The sequence below is a fragment of the Stenella coeruleoalba genome, assembly GCF_951394435.1.
Source record: "Stenella coeruleoalba genome assembly, contig: scaffold_285, whole genome shotgun sequence".
Classification (NCBI taxonomy): domain Eukaryota; kingdom Metazoa; phylum Chordata; class Mammalia; order Artiodactyla; family Delphinidae; genus Stenella; species Stenella coeruleoalba.
In genome coordinates, this window is record NW_027645879.1 from 312,247 (window position 1) to 329,593 (window position 17,347).

Genomic DNA, 17,347 nt, shown 5'->3' on the forward strand with positions numbered 1-17,347 from the left:
CATAAGATATCAGTAATACACGGAATGTAAACTTGGCTACACAGGAACTGAATTACAGAACAGAACAGGGACTCAAATTTAGAAAACCAACTTATTCTTGCTTAAGGGTAAAGGTGAGTTGGGGTGCTGCATAAAACCAGAGATTGAAATGAGCACAGATAAAGTTCCTTAAGCCAAATATGGAATAGACAAGAGCTACTCCTTGCTCAACGAAATGGACTCAACACCGCATATTAAACGCCTAAGAATGTACCTGACTAGTAAGTATCTTAAAACCTATGGATTGCTATGTCTCCGAAAGAGAATCAAGCATGTGTACAGGGGCATAAACGCAGCAGTGATAGGATTGGAGAGGTTTGGTGAGCAAATGAAGACCCTTTGAAGTCATATTGCATGGTACCCATTACACGGGTCTTAACTCTCCAGGTTTAAGGTATTCTTCCTTCAGCTAAAACATGCATGTGGAACCCAAGTATGATCAACCATGTGAACGGGAGACGTGTTCAAATATGTCTCAGTTTTCCTCCCCTGGTACTCGGGTGCAACATTCCAGACGCTTTACTAACACTCTCCCGACCTGGAGAGTCAGTCCCTTTAACCTCCTGTTTGGCCCAGTTTGCAATTTCTGCGGAAGATGAACAGGAATAGCGAGAACCAATGAGAGACTAGCTGGAGGTGTCTGGACGGGCAAATTTAACTCTCATTTCCCACCAGGAAGAGGAATTAACCAAAGGCTCAGCGTGCCGTGCCGGAACCAGATTAGGGCCTGAAGCCATCCTGCGGTGTTGCGGCCAGGTCACAAGAAAGCGAGTTGAAGAAAGGAGCTCAGGGGCACTGTAATTCACAAACCTGCAGAGTTATAAATGACAGCTATCGTCCAAAAATAGACTGAAGTAAGGCTGCCAAGAGGACTTGAAAGCGGGGTAGAATTGCAGGAAACCGATTTCAGGAGGTAGACTGGAATTGCATTGAAAGCATAGGAGAAGAGGCAGAACGTCCACAATGATGCACTTGGCCAAAAAGGGCGTATGCGTTTTTTCCTGAATATATTCAGGAAAAAACGCATACGCCCTTTTTGGCCAACCAAGCAAGCTTGCAAAGGAAATCTGCACTACAATGAAGTCTCACTTCCCCCGGTCAAAAGGGCCATCTGAAAAAAGTGTAAAATCCAGAAAGGCAGGACAGGCCATGGAGAACTGGGAGCCTTGTTATGCTGATGGGCGGGATGTAAATTGCCAACAACCACTCGGGAGAAGTGTATGGTGTTTCCTGAAACATCTAAAAAACAAAGCAACAGAGCCTAGGGCACTTCCACTTATGGTCCTATAGCTTAGGGAAATTAAAATCAAAAAGACACAGCCACCCCAAAGTTTGGGATGCCTCCGTTTACAAGAACCTCGTTTACCGTACAAGTTCAATATCACAGAAAGTGAAAAATGGATAAAGAACTTGTGGTACTTACGTACAATGCAGTATCACTCAGCAATGAAATCTATGTCATCAGGCCCGTAGCAGCATAATGAGTGGATTCAGGTACGATGATTCTAACTGAAATAAGTCACACAGAAAAAGAAACATCATAAGATATCACTAATACACGGAATGTAAACTTGGCTACACAGGAACTGCATTCCAAAACAGAACAGGGTCTCAAATTTAGAAAACCAACTTATGCTTGCTTAAGGGGAAAGGTGAGTTGGGGTGCTGCATAAAACCAGAGATTGAAATGAGCACAGATAAAGTTCCTTAAGCCAAATATGGAATAGACAAGAGCTACTCCTTGCTCAACGAAATGGACTCAACACCGCATATTAAACGCCTAAGAATGTACCTGACTAGTAAGTATCTTAAAACCTATGGATTGCTATGTCTCCGAAAGAGAATCAAGCATGTGTACAGGGGCATAAACGCAGCAGTGATAGGATTGGAGAGGTTCGGTGAGCAAATGAAGACCCTTTGAAGTCATATTGCATGGTACCCATTACACGGGTCTTAACTCTCCAGGTTTAAGGTATTCTTCCTTCAGCTAAAACATGCATGTGGAACCCAAGTATGATCAACCATGTGAATGGGAGACGTGTTCAAATATGTCTCAGTTTTCCTCCTCTGGTACTCGGGTGCAACATTCCAGACGCTTTACTAACACTCTCCCCACTTGGAGAGTCAGCGCCTTTAACCTCCTGTTTGGCCCAGTTTGCAATTTCTGCGGAAGATGAACAGGAATAGCGAGAACCAATGAGAGGCTAGCTGGAGGTGTCTGGACGGGCAAATTTAACTCTCATTTCCCACCAGGAAGAGGAAATAACCAAAGGCTCAGCGTGCCGTACCGGAACCAGATTAGGGCCTGAAGCCATCCTGCGGTGTTGCGGCCAGGTCACAAGAAAGCGAGTTGAAGAAAGGAGCTCAGGGGCACTGTAATTCACAAACCTGCAGAGTTATAAATGACAGCTATCGTCCAAAAATAGACTGAAGTAAGGCTGCCAAGAGGACTTGAAAGCGGGGTAGAATTGCTGGAAACCAATTTCAGGAGGTAGACTGGAATTGCATTGAAAGCATAGGAAAAGAGGCAGAACGTCCACAATGATGCACTTGGCCAAAAAGGGCCTATGCGTTTTTTCCTGAATATATTCAGGAAAAAACGCATACGCCCTTTTTGGCCAACCAAGCAAGCTTGCAAAGGAAATCTGCACTACAATGAAGTCTCACTTCCCCCCGGTCAAAAGGGCCATCTGAAAAAAGTGTAAAATCCAGAAAGGCAACAGGCCATTGAGAACTGGGAGCCTTGTTATGCTGATGGTGGGATGTAAATTGCCAACAGACACTTGGGAGATGTGTATGGTGTTTCCTGAAACATCTAAAAAACAAAGCAACAGAGCCTAGGGCACTTCCACTTATGGTCCTGTAGCTTAGGGAAATTAAAATCAAAAAGACACAGCCACCCCAAAGTTTGGAACGGCTCTGTTTACAAGAACCTCGTTTACAGTACAAGTTCAACATCGCAGAAAGTGAAAAATGGATAAAGAACTTGTGGTACTTACGTACAATGCAGTATCACTCAGCAATGAAATCTATGTCATCAGGCCCGTAGCAGCAAAATGAGTAGATTCAGGTACGATGATTCTAACTGAAATAAGTCACACAGAAAAAGAAACATCATAAGATATCAGTAATACACGGAATGGAATCTTGGCTACACAGGAAGTGAATTACAGAACAGAACAGGGTCTCAAATTTAGAAAAACAACTTATTCTTGCTTAAGGGTAAAGGTGAGTTGGGGTGCTGCATAAAACCAGAGATTGAAATGAGCACAGATAAAGTTCCTTAAGCCAAATATGGAATAGACAAGAGCTACTCATTGCTCAACGAAATGGACTCAACACCCCATATTAAACGCCTAAGAATGTACCTGACTTGTAAGTATCTTAAAACCTATGGATTGCTATGTCTCCGAAAGAGAATCAAGCATGTGTACAGGGGCATAAACGCAGCAGTGATAGGATTGGAGAGGTTCGGTGAGCAAATGAAGACCCTTTGAAGTCATATTGCATGGTACCCATTCCACGGGTTTCAACTACCCAGGTTTAAGGTATTCTTCCTTCAGCTAAAACATGCATGTGGAACCTAGAGTATGATCAACCATGTGATCGGGAGACGTGTTCAAATATGTCTCAGTTTTCCTCCCCTGGTACTCGGGTGCAACATTCCAGACGCTTTACTAACACTCTCCCCACATGGAGAGTCAGTCCCTTTAACCTCCTGTTTGGCCCAGTTTGCAATTTCTGCGGAAGATGAACAGGAATAGTGAGAACCAATGAGAGGCTAGCTGGAGGTGTCTGGACGGGCAAATTTAACTCTCATTTCCCACCAGGAAGAGGAAATAACCAAAGGCTCAGCGTGCCGTGCCGGAACCAGATTAGGGCCTGAAGCCGTCCTGCGGTGTTGCGGCCAGGTCACAAGAAAGCGAGTTGAAGAAAGGAGCTCAGGGGCACTGTAATTCACAAACCTGCAGAGTTATAAATGACAGCTATCGTCCAAAAATAGACTGAAGTAAGGCTGCCAAGAGGACTTGAAAGCGGGGCAGAATTGCAGGAAACCGATTTCAGGAGGTAGACTGGAATTGCATTGAAAGCATAGGAAAAGAGGCCGAACGTCCACAATGATGCACTTGGCCAAAAAGGGCGTATGCGTTTTTTCCTGAATATATTCAGGAAAAAACGCATACGCCCTTTTTGGCCAACCAAGCAAGCTTGCAAAGGAAATCTGCACTACAATGAAGTCTCACTTCCCCCCGGTCAAAAGGGCCATCTGAAAAAAGTGTAAAATCCAGAAAGGCAGGACAGGCCATGGAGAACTGGGAGCCTTGTTATGCTGATGGGCGGGATGTAAATTGCCAACAACCACTCGGGAGAAGTGTATGGTGTTTCCTGAAACATCTAAAAAACAAAGCAACAGAGCCTAGGGCACTTCCACTTATGGTCCTATAGCTTAGGGAAATTAAAATCAAAAAGACACAGCCACCCCAAAGTTTGGGATGCCTCCGTTTACAAGAACCTCGTTTACCGTACAAGTTCAATATCACAGAAAGTGAAAAATGGATAAAGAACTTGTGGTACTTACGTACAATGCAGTATCACTCAGCAATGAAATCTATGTCATCAGGCCCGTAGCAGCATAATGAGTGGATTCAGGTACGATGATTCTAACTGAAATAAGTCACACAGAAAAAGAAACATCATAAGATATCACTAATACACGGAATGTAAACTTGGCTACACAGGAACTGCATTCCAAAACAGAACAGGGTCTCAAATTTAGAAAACCAACTTATGCTTGCTTAAGGGGAAAGGTGAGTTGGGGTGCTGCATAAAACCAGAGATTGAAATGAGCACAGATAAAGTTCCTTAAGCCAAATATGGAATAGACAAGAGCTACTCCTTGCTCAACGAAATGGACTCAACACCGCATATTAAACGCCTAAGAATGTACCTGACTAGTAAGTATCTTAAAACCTATGGATTGCTATGTCTCCGAAAGAGAATCAAGCATGTGTACAGGGGCATAAACGCAGCAGTGATAGGATTGGAGAGGTTCGGTGAGCAAATGAAGACCCTTTGAAGTCATATTGCATGGTACCCATTACACGGGTCTTAACTCTCCAGGTTTAAGGTATTCTTCCTTCAGCTAAAACATGCATGTGGAACCCAAGTATGATCAACCATGTGAATGGGAGACGTGTTCAAATATGTCTCAGTTTTCCTCCTCTGGTACTCGGGTGCAACATTCCAGACGCTTTACTAACACTCTCCCCACTTGGAGAGTCAGTCCCTTTAACCTCCTGTTTGGCCCAGTTTGCAATTTCTGCGGAAGATGAACAGGAATAGTGAGAACCAATGAGAGGCTAGCTGGAGGTGTCTGGACGGGCAAATTTAACTCTCATTTCCCACCAGGAAGAGGAAATAACCAAAGGCTCAGCGTGCCGTACCGGAACCAGATTAGGGCCTGAAGCCGTCCTGCGGTGTTGCGGCCAGGTCACAAGAAAGCGAGTTGAAGAAAGGAGCTCAGGGGCACTGTAATTCACAAACCTGTAGAGTTATAAATGACAGCTATCGTCCAAAAATAGACTGAAGTAAGGCTGCCAAGAGGACTTGAAAGCGGGGCAGAATTGCAGGAAACCGATTTCAGGAGGTAGACTGGAATTGCATTGAAAGCATAGGAAAAGAGGCAGAACGTCCACAATGATGCACTTGGCCAAAAAGGGCGTATGCGTTTTTTCCTGAATATATTCAGGAAAAAACGCATACGCCCTTTTTGGCCAACCAAGCAAGCTTGCAAAGGAAATGTGCACTACAATGAAGTCTCACTTCCCCCCGGTCAAAAGGGCCATCTGAAAAAAGTGTAAAATCCAGAAAGGCAGGACAGGCCATGGAGAACTGGGAGCCTTGTTATGCTGATGGGCGGGATGTAAATTGCCAACAACCACTCGGGAGAAGTGTATGGTGTTTCCTGAAACATCTAAAAAACAAAGCAACAGAGCCTAGGGCACTGCCACTTATGGTCCTATAGCTTAGGGAAATTAAAATCAAAAAGACACAGCCACCCCAAAGTTTGGGACGCCTCTGTTTACAAGAACCTCGTTTACAGTACAAGTTCAACATCGCAGAAAGTGAAAAATGGATAAAGAAGTTGTGGTATTTACTTACAAAGCAATATCACTCAGCAATGAAATCTGTGTCATCAGGCCCTTAGCAGCACAATGAGTGGATTCAGGTATGATGATTCTAACTGAAATAAGTCACACAGAAAAAGAAACATCATAAGATATCAGTAATACACGGAATGTAAACTTGGCTACACAGGAACTGAATTACAGAACAGAACAGGGTCTCAAATTTAGAAAACCAACTTATGCTTGCTTAAGGGTAAAGGTGAGTTAGGGTGCTGCATAAAACCAGAGATTGAAATGAGCACAGATAAAGTTCCTTAAGTCAAATATGGAATAGACAAGAGCTACTCCTTGCTCAACGAAATGGACTCAACACCGCATATTAAACGCCTAAGAATGTACCTGACTAGTAAGTATCATAAAACCTATGGATTGCTATGTCTCCAAAAGAGAATCAAGCATGTGTACAGGGGCATAAATGCAGCAGTGATAGGATTGGAGAGGTTCGGTGAGCAAATGAAGACCCTTTGAAGTCATATTGCATGGTACCCATTCCACGGGTTTCAACTACCCAGGTTTAAGGTATTCTTCCTTCAGCTAAAACATGCATGTGGAACCCAAGTATGATCAACCATGTGAATGGGAGACGTGTTCAAATATGTCTCAGTTTTCCTCCTCTGGTACTCGGGTGCAACATTCCAGACGCTTTACTAACACTCTCCCCACTTGGAGAGTCAGCGCCTTTAACCTCCTGTTTGGCCCAGTTTGCAATTTCTGCGGAAGATGAACAGGAATAGCGAGAACCAATGAGAGGCTAGCTGAAGGTGTCTGGACGGGCAAATTTAACTCTCATTTCCCACCAGGAAGAGGAAATAACCAAAGGCTCAGCGTGCCGTACCGGAACCAGATTAGGGCCTGAAGCCATCCTGCGGTGTTGCGGCCAGCTCAAAAGAAAGCGAGTTTAAGAAAGGAGCTCAGGGGCACTGTAATTCACAAACCTGCAGAGTTATAAATGACAGCTATCGTCCAAAAATAGACTGAAGTAAGGCTGCCAAGAGGACTTGAAAGCGGGGCAGAATTGCAGGAAACCGATTTCAGGAGGTAGACTGGAATTGCATTGAAAGCATAGGAAAAGAGGCAGAACGTCCACAATGATGCACTTGGCCAAAAAGGGCGTATGCGTTTTTTCCTGAATATATTCAGGAAAAAACGCATACGCCCTTTTTGGCCAACCAAGCAAGCTTGCAAAGGAAATGTGCACTACAATGAAGTCTCACTTCCCCCCGGTCAAAAGGGCCATCTGAAAAAAGTGTAAAATCCAGAAAGGCAGGACAGGCCATGGAGAACTGGGAGCCTTGTTATGCTGATGGGCGGGATGTAAATTGCCAAAAACCACTCGGGAGAAGTGTATGGTGTTTCCTGAAACATCTTAAAAACAAAGCAACAGAACCTAGGGCACTTCCACTTATGGTCCTATAGCTTAGGGAAATTAAAATCAAAAAGACACAGCCACCCCAAAGTTTGGAACGGCTCTGTTTACAAGAACCTCGTTTACAGTACAAGTTCAACATCGCAGAAAGTGAAAAATGGATAAAGAAGTTGTGGTATTTACTTACAAAGCAATATCACTCAGCAATGAAATCTGTGTCATCAGGCCCTTAGCAGCACAATGAGTGGATTCAGGTATGATGATTCTAACTGAAGTAAGTCACACAGAAAAAGAAACATCATAAGATATCAGTAATACACGGAATGTAAACTTGGCTACACAGGAACTGAATTACAGAACAGAACAGGGTCTCAAATTTAGAAAACCAACTTATGCTTGCTTAAGGGTAAAGGTGAGTTGGGGTGCTGCATAAAACCAGAGATTGAAATGAGCACAGATAAAGTTCCTTAAGTCAAATATGGAATAGACAAGAGCTACTCCTTGCTCAACGAAATGGACTCAACACCGCATATTAAATGCCTAAGAATGTACCTGACTAGTAAGTATCTTAAAACCTATGGATTGCTATGTCTCCGAAAGAGAATCAAGCATGTGTACAGGGGCATAAACGCAGCAGTGATAGGATTGGAGAGGTTCGGTGAGCAAATGAAGACCCTTTGAAGTCATATTGCATGGTACCCATTACACGGGTCTTAACTCTCCAGGTTTAAGGTATTCTTCCTTCAGTTAAAACATGCATGTGGAATCCAAGTATGATCAACCATGTGAACGGGAGACGTGTTCAAATATTTCTCAGTTTTCCTCCCCTGGTACTCGGGTGCAACATTCCAGACGCTTTACTAACAATCTCCCCACTTGGAGAGTCAGCGCCTTTAACCTCCTGTTTGGCCCAGTTTGCAATTTCTGCGGAAGATGAACAGGAATAGCGAGAACCAATGAGAGACTAGCTGGAGGTATCTGGACGGGCAAATTTAACTCTCATTTCCCACCAGGAAAAGGAAATAACGAAAGGCTCAGCGTGCCGTGCCGGAAGCAGATTAGGGCCTGAAGCCATCCTGCGGTGTTGCGGCCAGGTCACAAGAAAGCAAGTTGAAGAAAGGAGCTCAGGGGCACTGTAATTCACAAACCTGCAGAGTTATAAATGACAGCTATCGTCCAAAAATAGACTGAAGTAAGGCTGCCAAGAGGACTTGAAAGCGGGGCAGAATTGCAGGAAACCGATTTCAGGAGGTAGACTGGAATTGCATTGAAAGCATAGGAAAAGAGGCAGAACGTCCACAATGATGCACTTGGCCAAAAAGGGCGTATGCGTTTTTTCCTGAATATATTCAGGAAAAAACGCATACGCCCTTTTTGGCCAACCAAGCAAGCTTGCAAAGGAAATCTGCACTACAATGAAGTCTCACTTCCCCCCGGTCAAAAGGGCCATCTGAAAAAAGTGTAAAATCCAGAAAGGCAGGACAGGCCATGGAGAACTGGGAGCCTTGTTATGCTGATGGGCGGGATGTAAATTGCCAACAACCACTCGGGAGAAGTGTATGGTGTTTCCTGAAACATCTAAAAAACAAAGCAACAGAACCTAGGGCACTTCCACTTATGGTCCTATAGTTTAGGGAAATTAAAATCAAAAAGACACAGCCACCCCAAAGTTTGGAACGGCTCTGTTTATAAGAACCTCGTTTACAGTACAAGTTCAACATCACAGAAAGTGAAAAATGGATAAAGAAGTTGTGGTATTTACTTACAAAGCAATATCACTCAGCAATGAAATCTGTGTCATCAGGCCCTTAGCAGCACAGTGAGTGGATTCAGGTATGATGATTGTAACTGAAATAAGTCACACAGAAAAAGAAACATCATAAGATATCAGTAATACACGGAATGTAAACTTGGCTACACAGGAACTGAATTACAGAACAGAACAGGGTCTCAAATTTAGAAAACCAACTTATGCTTGCTTAAGGGGAAAGGTGAGGTGGGGTGCTGCATAAAACCAGAGATTGAAATGAGCACAGATAAAGTTCCTTAAGTCAAATATGGAATAGACAAGAGCTACTCCTTGCTCAACGAAATGGACTCAACACCGCATATTAAACGCCTAAGAATGTACCTGACTAGTAAGTATCTTAAAACCTATGGATTGCTATGTCTCCAAAAGAGAATCAAGCATGTGTACAGGGGCATAAACACAGCAGTGATAGGATTGGAGAGGTTCGGTGAGCAAATGAAGACCCTTTGAAGTCATATTGCATGGTACCCATTACACGGGTCTCAACTCTCCAGGTTTAAGGTATTCTTCCTTCAGCTAAAACATGCATGTGGAACCCAAGTATGATCAACCATGTGAACGGGAGACGTGTTCAAATATGTCTCAGTTTTCCTCCCCTGGTACTCGGGTGCAACATTCCAGACGCTTTACTAACACTCTCCCGACCTGGAGTGTCAGTCCCTTTAACCTCCTGTTTGGCCCAGTTTGCAATTTCTGCGGAAGATGAACAGGAATAGCGAGAACCAATGAGAGACTAGCTGGAGGTGTCTGGACGGGCAAATTTAACTCTCATTTCCCACCAGGAAGAGGAATTAACCAAAGGCTCAGCGTGCCGTGCCGGAACCAGATTAGGGCCTGAAGCCATCCTGTGGTGTTGCGGCCAGGTCACAAGAAAGCAAGTTGAAGAAAGGAGCTCAGGGTCACTGTAATTCACATCCCTGCAGAGTTATAAATGACAGCTATCGTCCAAAAATAGACTGAAGTAAGGCTGCCAAGAGGACTTGAAAGCGGGGCAGAATTGCAGGAAACCGATTTCAGGAGGTAGACTGGAATTGCATTGAAAGCATAGGAAAAGAGGCAGAACGTCCACAATGATGCACTTGGCCAAAAAGGGCGTATGCGTTTTTTCCTGAATATATTCAGGAAAAAACGCATACGCCCTTTTTGGCCAACCAAGCAAGCTTGCAAAGGAAATCTGCACTACAATGAAGTCTCACTTCCCCCCGGTCAAAAGGGCCATCTGAAAAAAGGGTAAAATCCAGAAAGGCAGGACAGGCCATGGAGAACTGGGAGCCTTGTTATGCTGAAGGGCGGGATGTAAATTGCCAACAAACACTCGGGAGAAGTGTATGGTGTTTCCTGAAACATCTAAAAAACAAAGCAACAGAGCCTAGGGTACTTCCACTTATGGTCCTATAGTTTAGGGAATTTAAAATCAAAAAGACACAGCCACCCCAAAGTTTGGAACGGCTCTGTTTACAAGAACCTCGTTTACAGTACAAGTTCAACATCGCAGAAAGTGAAAAATGGATAAAAAAGTTGTGGTATTTACTTACAAAGCAATATCACTCAGCAATGAAATCTGTGTCATCAGGCCCTTAGCAGCACAATGAGTGGATTCAGGTATGATGATTCTAACTGAAATAAGTCACACAGAAAAAGAAACATCATAAGATATCAGTAATACACGGAATGTAAACTTGGCTACACAGGAACTGAATTACAGAACAGAACAGGGTCTCAAATTTAGAAAACCAACTTATGCTTGCTTAAGGGGAAAGGTGAGGTGGGGTGCTGCATAAAACCAGAGATTGAAATGAGCACAGATAAAGTTCCTTAAGTCAAATATGGAATAGACAAGATCTACTCCTTGCTCAACGAAATGGACTCAACACCGCATATTAAACGCCTAAGAATGTACCTGACTAGTAAGTATCTTAAAACCTATGGATTGCTATGTCTCCAAAAGAGAATCAAGCATGTGTACAGGGGCATAAACGCAGCAGTGATAGGATTGGAGAGGTTCGGTGAGCAAATGAAGACCCTTTGAAGTCATATTGCATGGTACCCATTACACGGGTCTCAACTCTCCAGGTTTAAGGTATTCTTCCTTCAGCTAAAACATGCATGTGGAACCCAAGTATGATCAACCATGTGAACGGGAGACGTGTTCAAATATGTCTCAGTTTTCCTCCCCTGGTACTCGGGTGCAACATTCCAGACGCTTTACTAACACTCTCCCCACTTGGAGACTCAGCGCCTTTAACCTCCTGTTTGGCCCAGTTTGCAATTTCTGCGGAAGATGAACAGGAATAGCGAGAACCAATGAGAGGCTAGCTGGAGGTGTCTGGACGGGCAAATTTAACTCTCATTTCCCACCAGGAAGAGGAATTAACCAAAGGCTCAGCGTGCCGTGCCGGAACCAGATTAGGGCCTGAAGCCATCCTGCGGTGTTGCGGCCAGGTCACTAGAAAGCAAGTTGAAGAAAGGAGCTCAGGGGCACTGTAATTCACAAACCTGCAGAGTTATAAATGACAGCTATCGTCCAAAAATAGACTGAAGTAAGGCTGCCAAGAGGACTTGAAAGCGGGGCAGAATTGCAGGAAACCGATTTCAGGAGGTAGACTGGAATTGCATTGAAAGCATAGGAAAAGAGGCAGAACGTCCACAATGATGCACTTGGCCAAAAAGGGCGTATGCGTTTTCTCCTGAATATATTCAGGAAAAAACGCATACGCCCTTTTTGGCCAACCAAGCAAGCTTGCAAAGGAAATCTGCACTACAATGAAGTCTCACTTCCCCCCGGTCAAAAGGGCCATCTGAAAAAAGTGTAAAATCCAGAAAGGCAGGACAGGCCATGGAGAACTGGGACCTTTGTTATGCTGATGGGCGGGATGTAAATTGCCAACAACCACTCGGGAGAAGTGTATGGTGTTTCCTGAAACATCTAAAAAACAAAGCAACAGAACCTAGGGCACTTCCACTTATGGTCCTATAGCTTAGGGAAATTAAAATCAAAAAGACACAGCCACCCCAAAGTTTGGAACGGCTCTGTTTACAAGAACCTCGTTTACAGTACAAGTTCAACATCGCAGAAAGTGAAAAATGGATAAAGAAGTTGTGGTATTTACTTACAAAGCAATATCACTCAGCAATGAAATCTGTGTCATCAGGCCCTTAGCAGCACAGTGAGTGGATTCAGGTATGATGATTCTAACTGAAATAAGTCACACAGAAAAAGAAACATCATAAGATATCAGTAATACACGGAATGGAAACTTGGCTACACAGGAACTGAATTACAGAACAGAACAGGGTCTCAAATTTAGAAAACCAACTTATTCTTGCTTAAGGGTAAAGGTGAGTTGGGGTGCTGCATAAAACCAGAGATTGAAATGAGCACAGATAAAGTTCCTTAAGCCAAATATGGAATAGACAAGAGCTACTCCTTGCTCAACGAAATGGACTCAACACCCCATATTAAACACCTAAGAATATTCCTGACTAGTAAGTATCTTAAAACCTATGGATTGCTATGTCTCCGAAAGAGAATCAAGCATGTGTACAGGGGCATAAACGCAGCAGTGATAGGATTGGAGAGGTTTGGTGAGCAAATGAAGACCCTTTGAAGTCATATTGCATGGTACCCATTCCACGGGTTTCAACTACCCAGGTTTAAGGTATTCTTCCTTCAGCTAAAACATGCATGTGGAACCTAGAGTATGATCAACCATGTGATCGGGAGACGTGTTCAAATATGTCTCAGTTTTCCTCCCCTGGTACTCGGGTGCAACATTCCAGACGCTTTACTAACACTCTCCCGACCTGGAGAGTCAGTCCCTTTAACCTCCTGTTTGGCCCAGTTTGCAATTTCTGCGGAAGATGAACAGGAATAGCGAGAACCAATGAGAGGCTAGCTGGAGGTGTCTGGACGGGCAAATTTAACTCTCATTTCCCACCAGGAAGAGGAATTAACCAAAGGCTCAGCGTGCCGTGCCGGAACCAGATTAGGGCCTGAAGCCATCCTGCGGTGTTGCGGCCAGGTCACAAGAAAGCAAGTTGAAGAAAGGAGCTCAGGGGCACTGTAATTCACAAACCTGCAGAGTTATAAATGACAGCTATCGTCCAAAAATAGACTGAAGTAAGGCTGCCAAGAGGACTTGAAAGCGGGGCAGAATTGCAGGAAACCGATTTCAGGAGGTAGACTGGAATTGCATTGAAAGCATAGGAAAAGAGGCAGAACGTCCACAATGATGCACTTGGCCAAAAAGGGCGTATGCGTTTTTTCCTGAATATATTCAGGAAAAAACGCATACGCCCTTTTTGGCCAACCAAGCAAGCTTGCAAAGGAAATCTGCACTACAATGAAGTCTCACTTCCCCCCGGTCAAAAGGGCCATCTGAAAAAAGTGTAAAATCCAGAAAGGCAGGACAGGCCATGGAGAACTGGGAGCCTTGTTATGCTGATGGGCGGGATGTAAATTGCCAACAACCACTCGGGAGAAGTGTATGGTGTTTCCTGAAACATCTAAAAAACAAAGCAACAGAACCTAGGGTACTTCCACTTATGGTCCTATAGCTTAGGGAAATTAAAATCAAAAAGACACAGCCACCCCAAAGTTTGGAACGGCTCTGTTTACAAGAACCTCGTTTACAGTACAAGTTCAACATCGCAGAAAGTGAAAAATGGATAAAGAAGTTGTGGTATTTACTTACAAAGCAATATCACTCAGCAATGAAATCTGTGTCATCAGGCCCTTAGCAGCACAATGAGTGGATTCAGGTATGATGATTCTAACTGAAGTAAGTCACACAGAAAAAGAAACATCATAAGATATCAGTAATACACGGAATGTAAACTTGGCTACACAGGAACTGAATTACAGAACAGAACAGGGACTCAAATTTAGAAAACCAACTTATTCTTGCTTAAGGGTAAAGGTGAGTTGGGGTGCTGCATAAAACCAGAGATTGAAATGAGCACAGATAAAGTTCCTTAAGCCAAATATGGAATAGACAAGAGCTACTCCTTGCTCAACGAAATGGACTCAACACCGCATATTAAACGCCTAAGAATGTACCTGACTAGTAAGTATCTTAAAACCTATGGATTGCTATGTCTCCGAAAGAGAATCAAGCATGTGTACAGGGGCATAAACGCAGCAGTGATAGGATTGGAGAGGTTTGGTGAGCAAATGAAGACCCTTTGAAGTCATATTGCATGGTACCCATTACACGGGTCTTAACTCTCCAGGTTTAAGGTATTCTTCCTTCACCTAAAACATGCATGTGGAACCCAAGTATGATCAACCATGTGAACGGGAGACGTGTTCAAATATGTCTCAGTTTTCCTCCCCTGGTACTCGGGTGCAACATTCCAGACGCTTTACTAACACTCTCCCCACTTGGAAACTCAGCGCCTTTAACCTCCTGTTTGGCCCAGTTTGCAATTTCTGCGGAAGATGAACAGGAATAGCGAGAACCAATGAGAGACTAGCTGGAGGTGTCTGGACGGGCAAATTTAACTCTCATTTCCCACCAGGAAAAGGAAATAACCAAAGGCTCAGCGTGCCGTGCCGGAACCAGATTAGGGCCTGAAGCCATCCTGCGGTGTTGCGGCCAGGTCACAAGAAAACAAGTTGAAGAAAGGAGCTCAGGGGCACTGTAATTCACAAACCTGCAGAGTTATAAATGACAGCTATCGTCCAAAAATAGACTGAAGTAAGGCTGCCAAGAGGACTTGAAAGCGGGGCAGAATTGCAGGAAACCGATTTCAGGAGGTAGACTGGAATTGCATTGAAAGCATAGGAAAAGAGGCAGAACGTCCACAATGATGCACTTGGCCAAAAAGGGCGTATGCGTTTTCTCCTGAATATATTCAGGAAAAAACGCATACGCCCTTTTTGGCCAACCAAGCAAGCTTGCAAAGGAAATCTGCACTACAATGAAGTCTCACTTCCCCCTGGTCAAAAGGGCCATCTGAAAAAAGTGTAAAATCCAGAAAGGCAGGACAGGCCATGGAGAACTGGGAGCCTTGTTATGCTGATGGGCGGGATGTAAATTGCCAACAACCACTCGGGAGAAGTGTATGGGGTTTCCTGAAACATCTAAAAAACAAAGCAACAGAACCTAGGGCACTTCCACTTATGGTCCTATAGCTTAGGGAAATTAAAATCAAAAAGACACAGCCACCCCAAAGTTTGGAACGGCTCTGTTTACAAGAACCTCGTTTACAGTACAAGTTCAACATCGCAGAAAGTGAAAAATGGATAAAGAAGTTGTGGTATTTACTTACAAAGCAATATCACTCAGCAATGAAATCTGTGTCATCAGGCCCTTAGCAGCACAGTGAGTGGATTCAGGTATGATGATTCTAACTGAAATAAGTCACACAGAAAAAGAAACATCATAACATATCAGTAATACACGGAATGTAAACTTGGCTACACAGGAACTGAATTACAGAACAGAACAGGGTCTCAAATTTAGAAAACCAACTTATTCTTGCTTAAGGGTAAAGGTGAGTTGGGGTGCTGCATAAAACCAGAGATTGAAATGAGCACAGATAAAGTTCCTTAAGCCAAATATGGAATAGACAAGAGCTACTCCTTGCTCAACGAAATGGACTCAACACCCCATATTAAACGCCTAAGAATGTTCCTGACTAGTAAGTATCTTAAAACCTATGGATTGCTATGTCTCCAAAAGAGAATCAAGCATGTGTACAGGGGCATAAACGCAGCAGTGATAGGATTGGAGAGGTTCGGTGAGCAAATGAAGACCCTTTGAAGTCATATTGCATGGTACCCATTACACGGGTCTCAACTCTCCAGGTTTAAGGTATTCTTCCTTCAGCTAAAACATGCATGTGGAACCCAAGTATGATCAACCATGTGAACGGGAGACGTGTTCAAATATGTCTCAGTTTTCCTCCCCTGGTACTCGGGTGCAACATTCCAGACGCTTTACTAACACTCTCCCGACCTGGAGTGTCAGTCCCTTTAACCTCCTGTTTGGCCCAGTTTGCAATTTCTGCGGAAGATGAACAGGAATAGCGAGAACCAATGAGAGACTAGCTGGAGGTGTCTGGACGGGCAAATTTAACTCTCATTTCCCACCAGGAAGAGGAATTAACCAAAGGCTCAGCGTGCCGTGCCGGAACCAGATTAGGGCCTGAAGCCATCCTGCGGTGTTGCGGCCAGGTCACAAGAAAGCAAGTTGAAGAAAGGAGCTCAGGGTCACTGTAATTCACATCCCTGCAGAGTTATAAATGACAGCTATCGTCCAAAAATAGACTGAAGTAAGGCTGCCAAGAGGACTTGAAAGCGGGGCAGAATTGCAGGAAACCGATTTCAGGAGGTAGACTGGAATTGCATTGAAAGCATAGGAAAAGAGGCAGAACGTCCACAATGATGCACTTGGCCAAAAAGGGCGTATGCGTTTTTTCCTGAATATATTCAGGAAAAAACGCATACGCCCTTTTTGGCCAACCAAGCAAGCTTGCAAAGGAAATCTGCACTACAATGAAGTCTCACTTCCCCCCGGTCAAAAGGGCCATCTGAAAAAAGGGTAAAATCCAGAAAGGCAGGACAGGCCATGGAGAACTGGGAGCCTTGTTATGCTGAAGGGCGGGATGTAAATTGCCAACAACCACTCGGGAGAAGTGTATGGTGTTTCCTGAAACATCTAAAAAACAAAGCAACAGAGCCTAGGGCACTTCCACTTATGGTCCTATAGCTTAGGGAAATTAAAATCAAAAAGACACAGCCACCCCAAAGTTTGGGATGCCTCCGTTTACAAGAACCTCGTTTACCGTACAAGTTCAATATCACAGAAAGTGAAAAATGGATAAAGAACTTGTGGGACTTACGTACAATGCAGTATCACTCAGCAATGAAATCTATGTCATCAGGCCCGTAGCAGCATAATGAGTGGATTCAGGTACGATGATTCTAACTGAAATAAG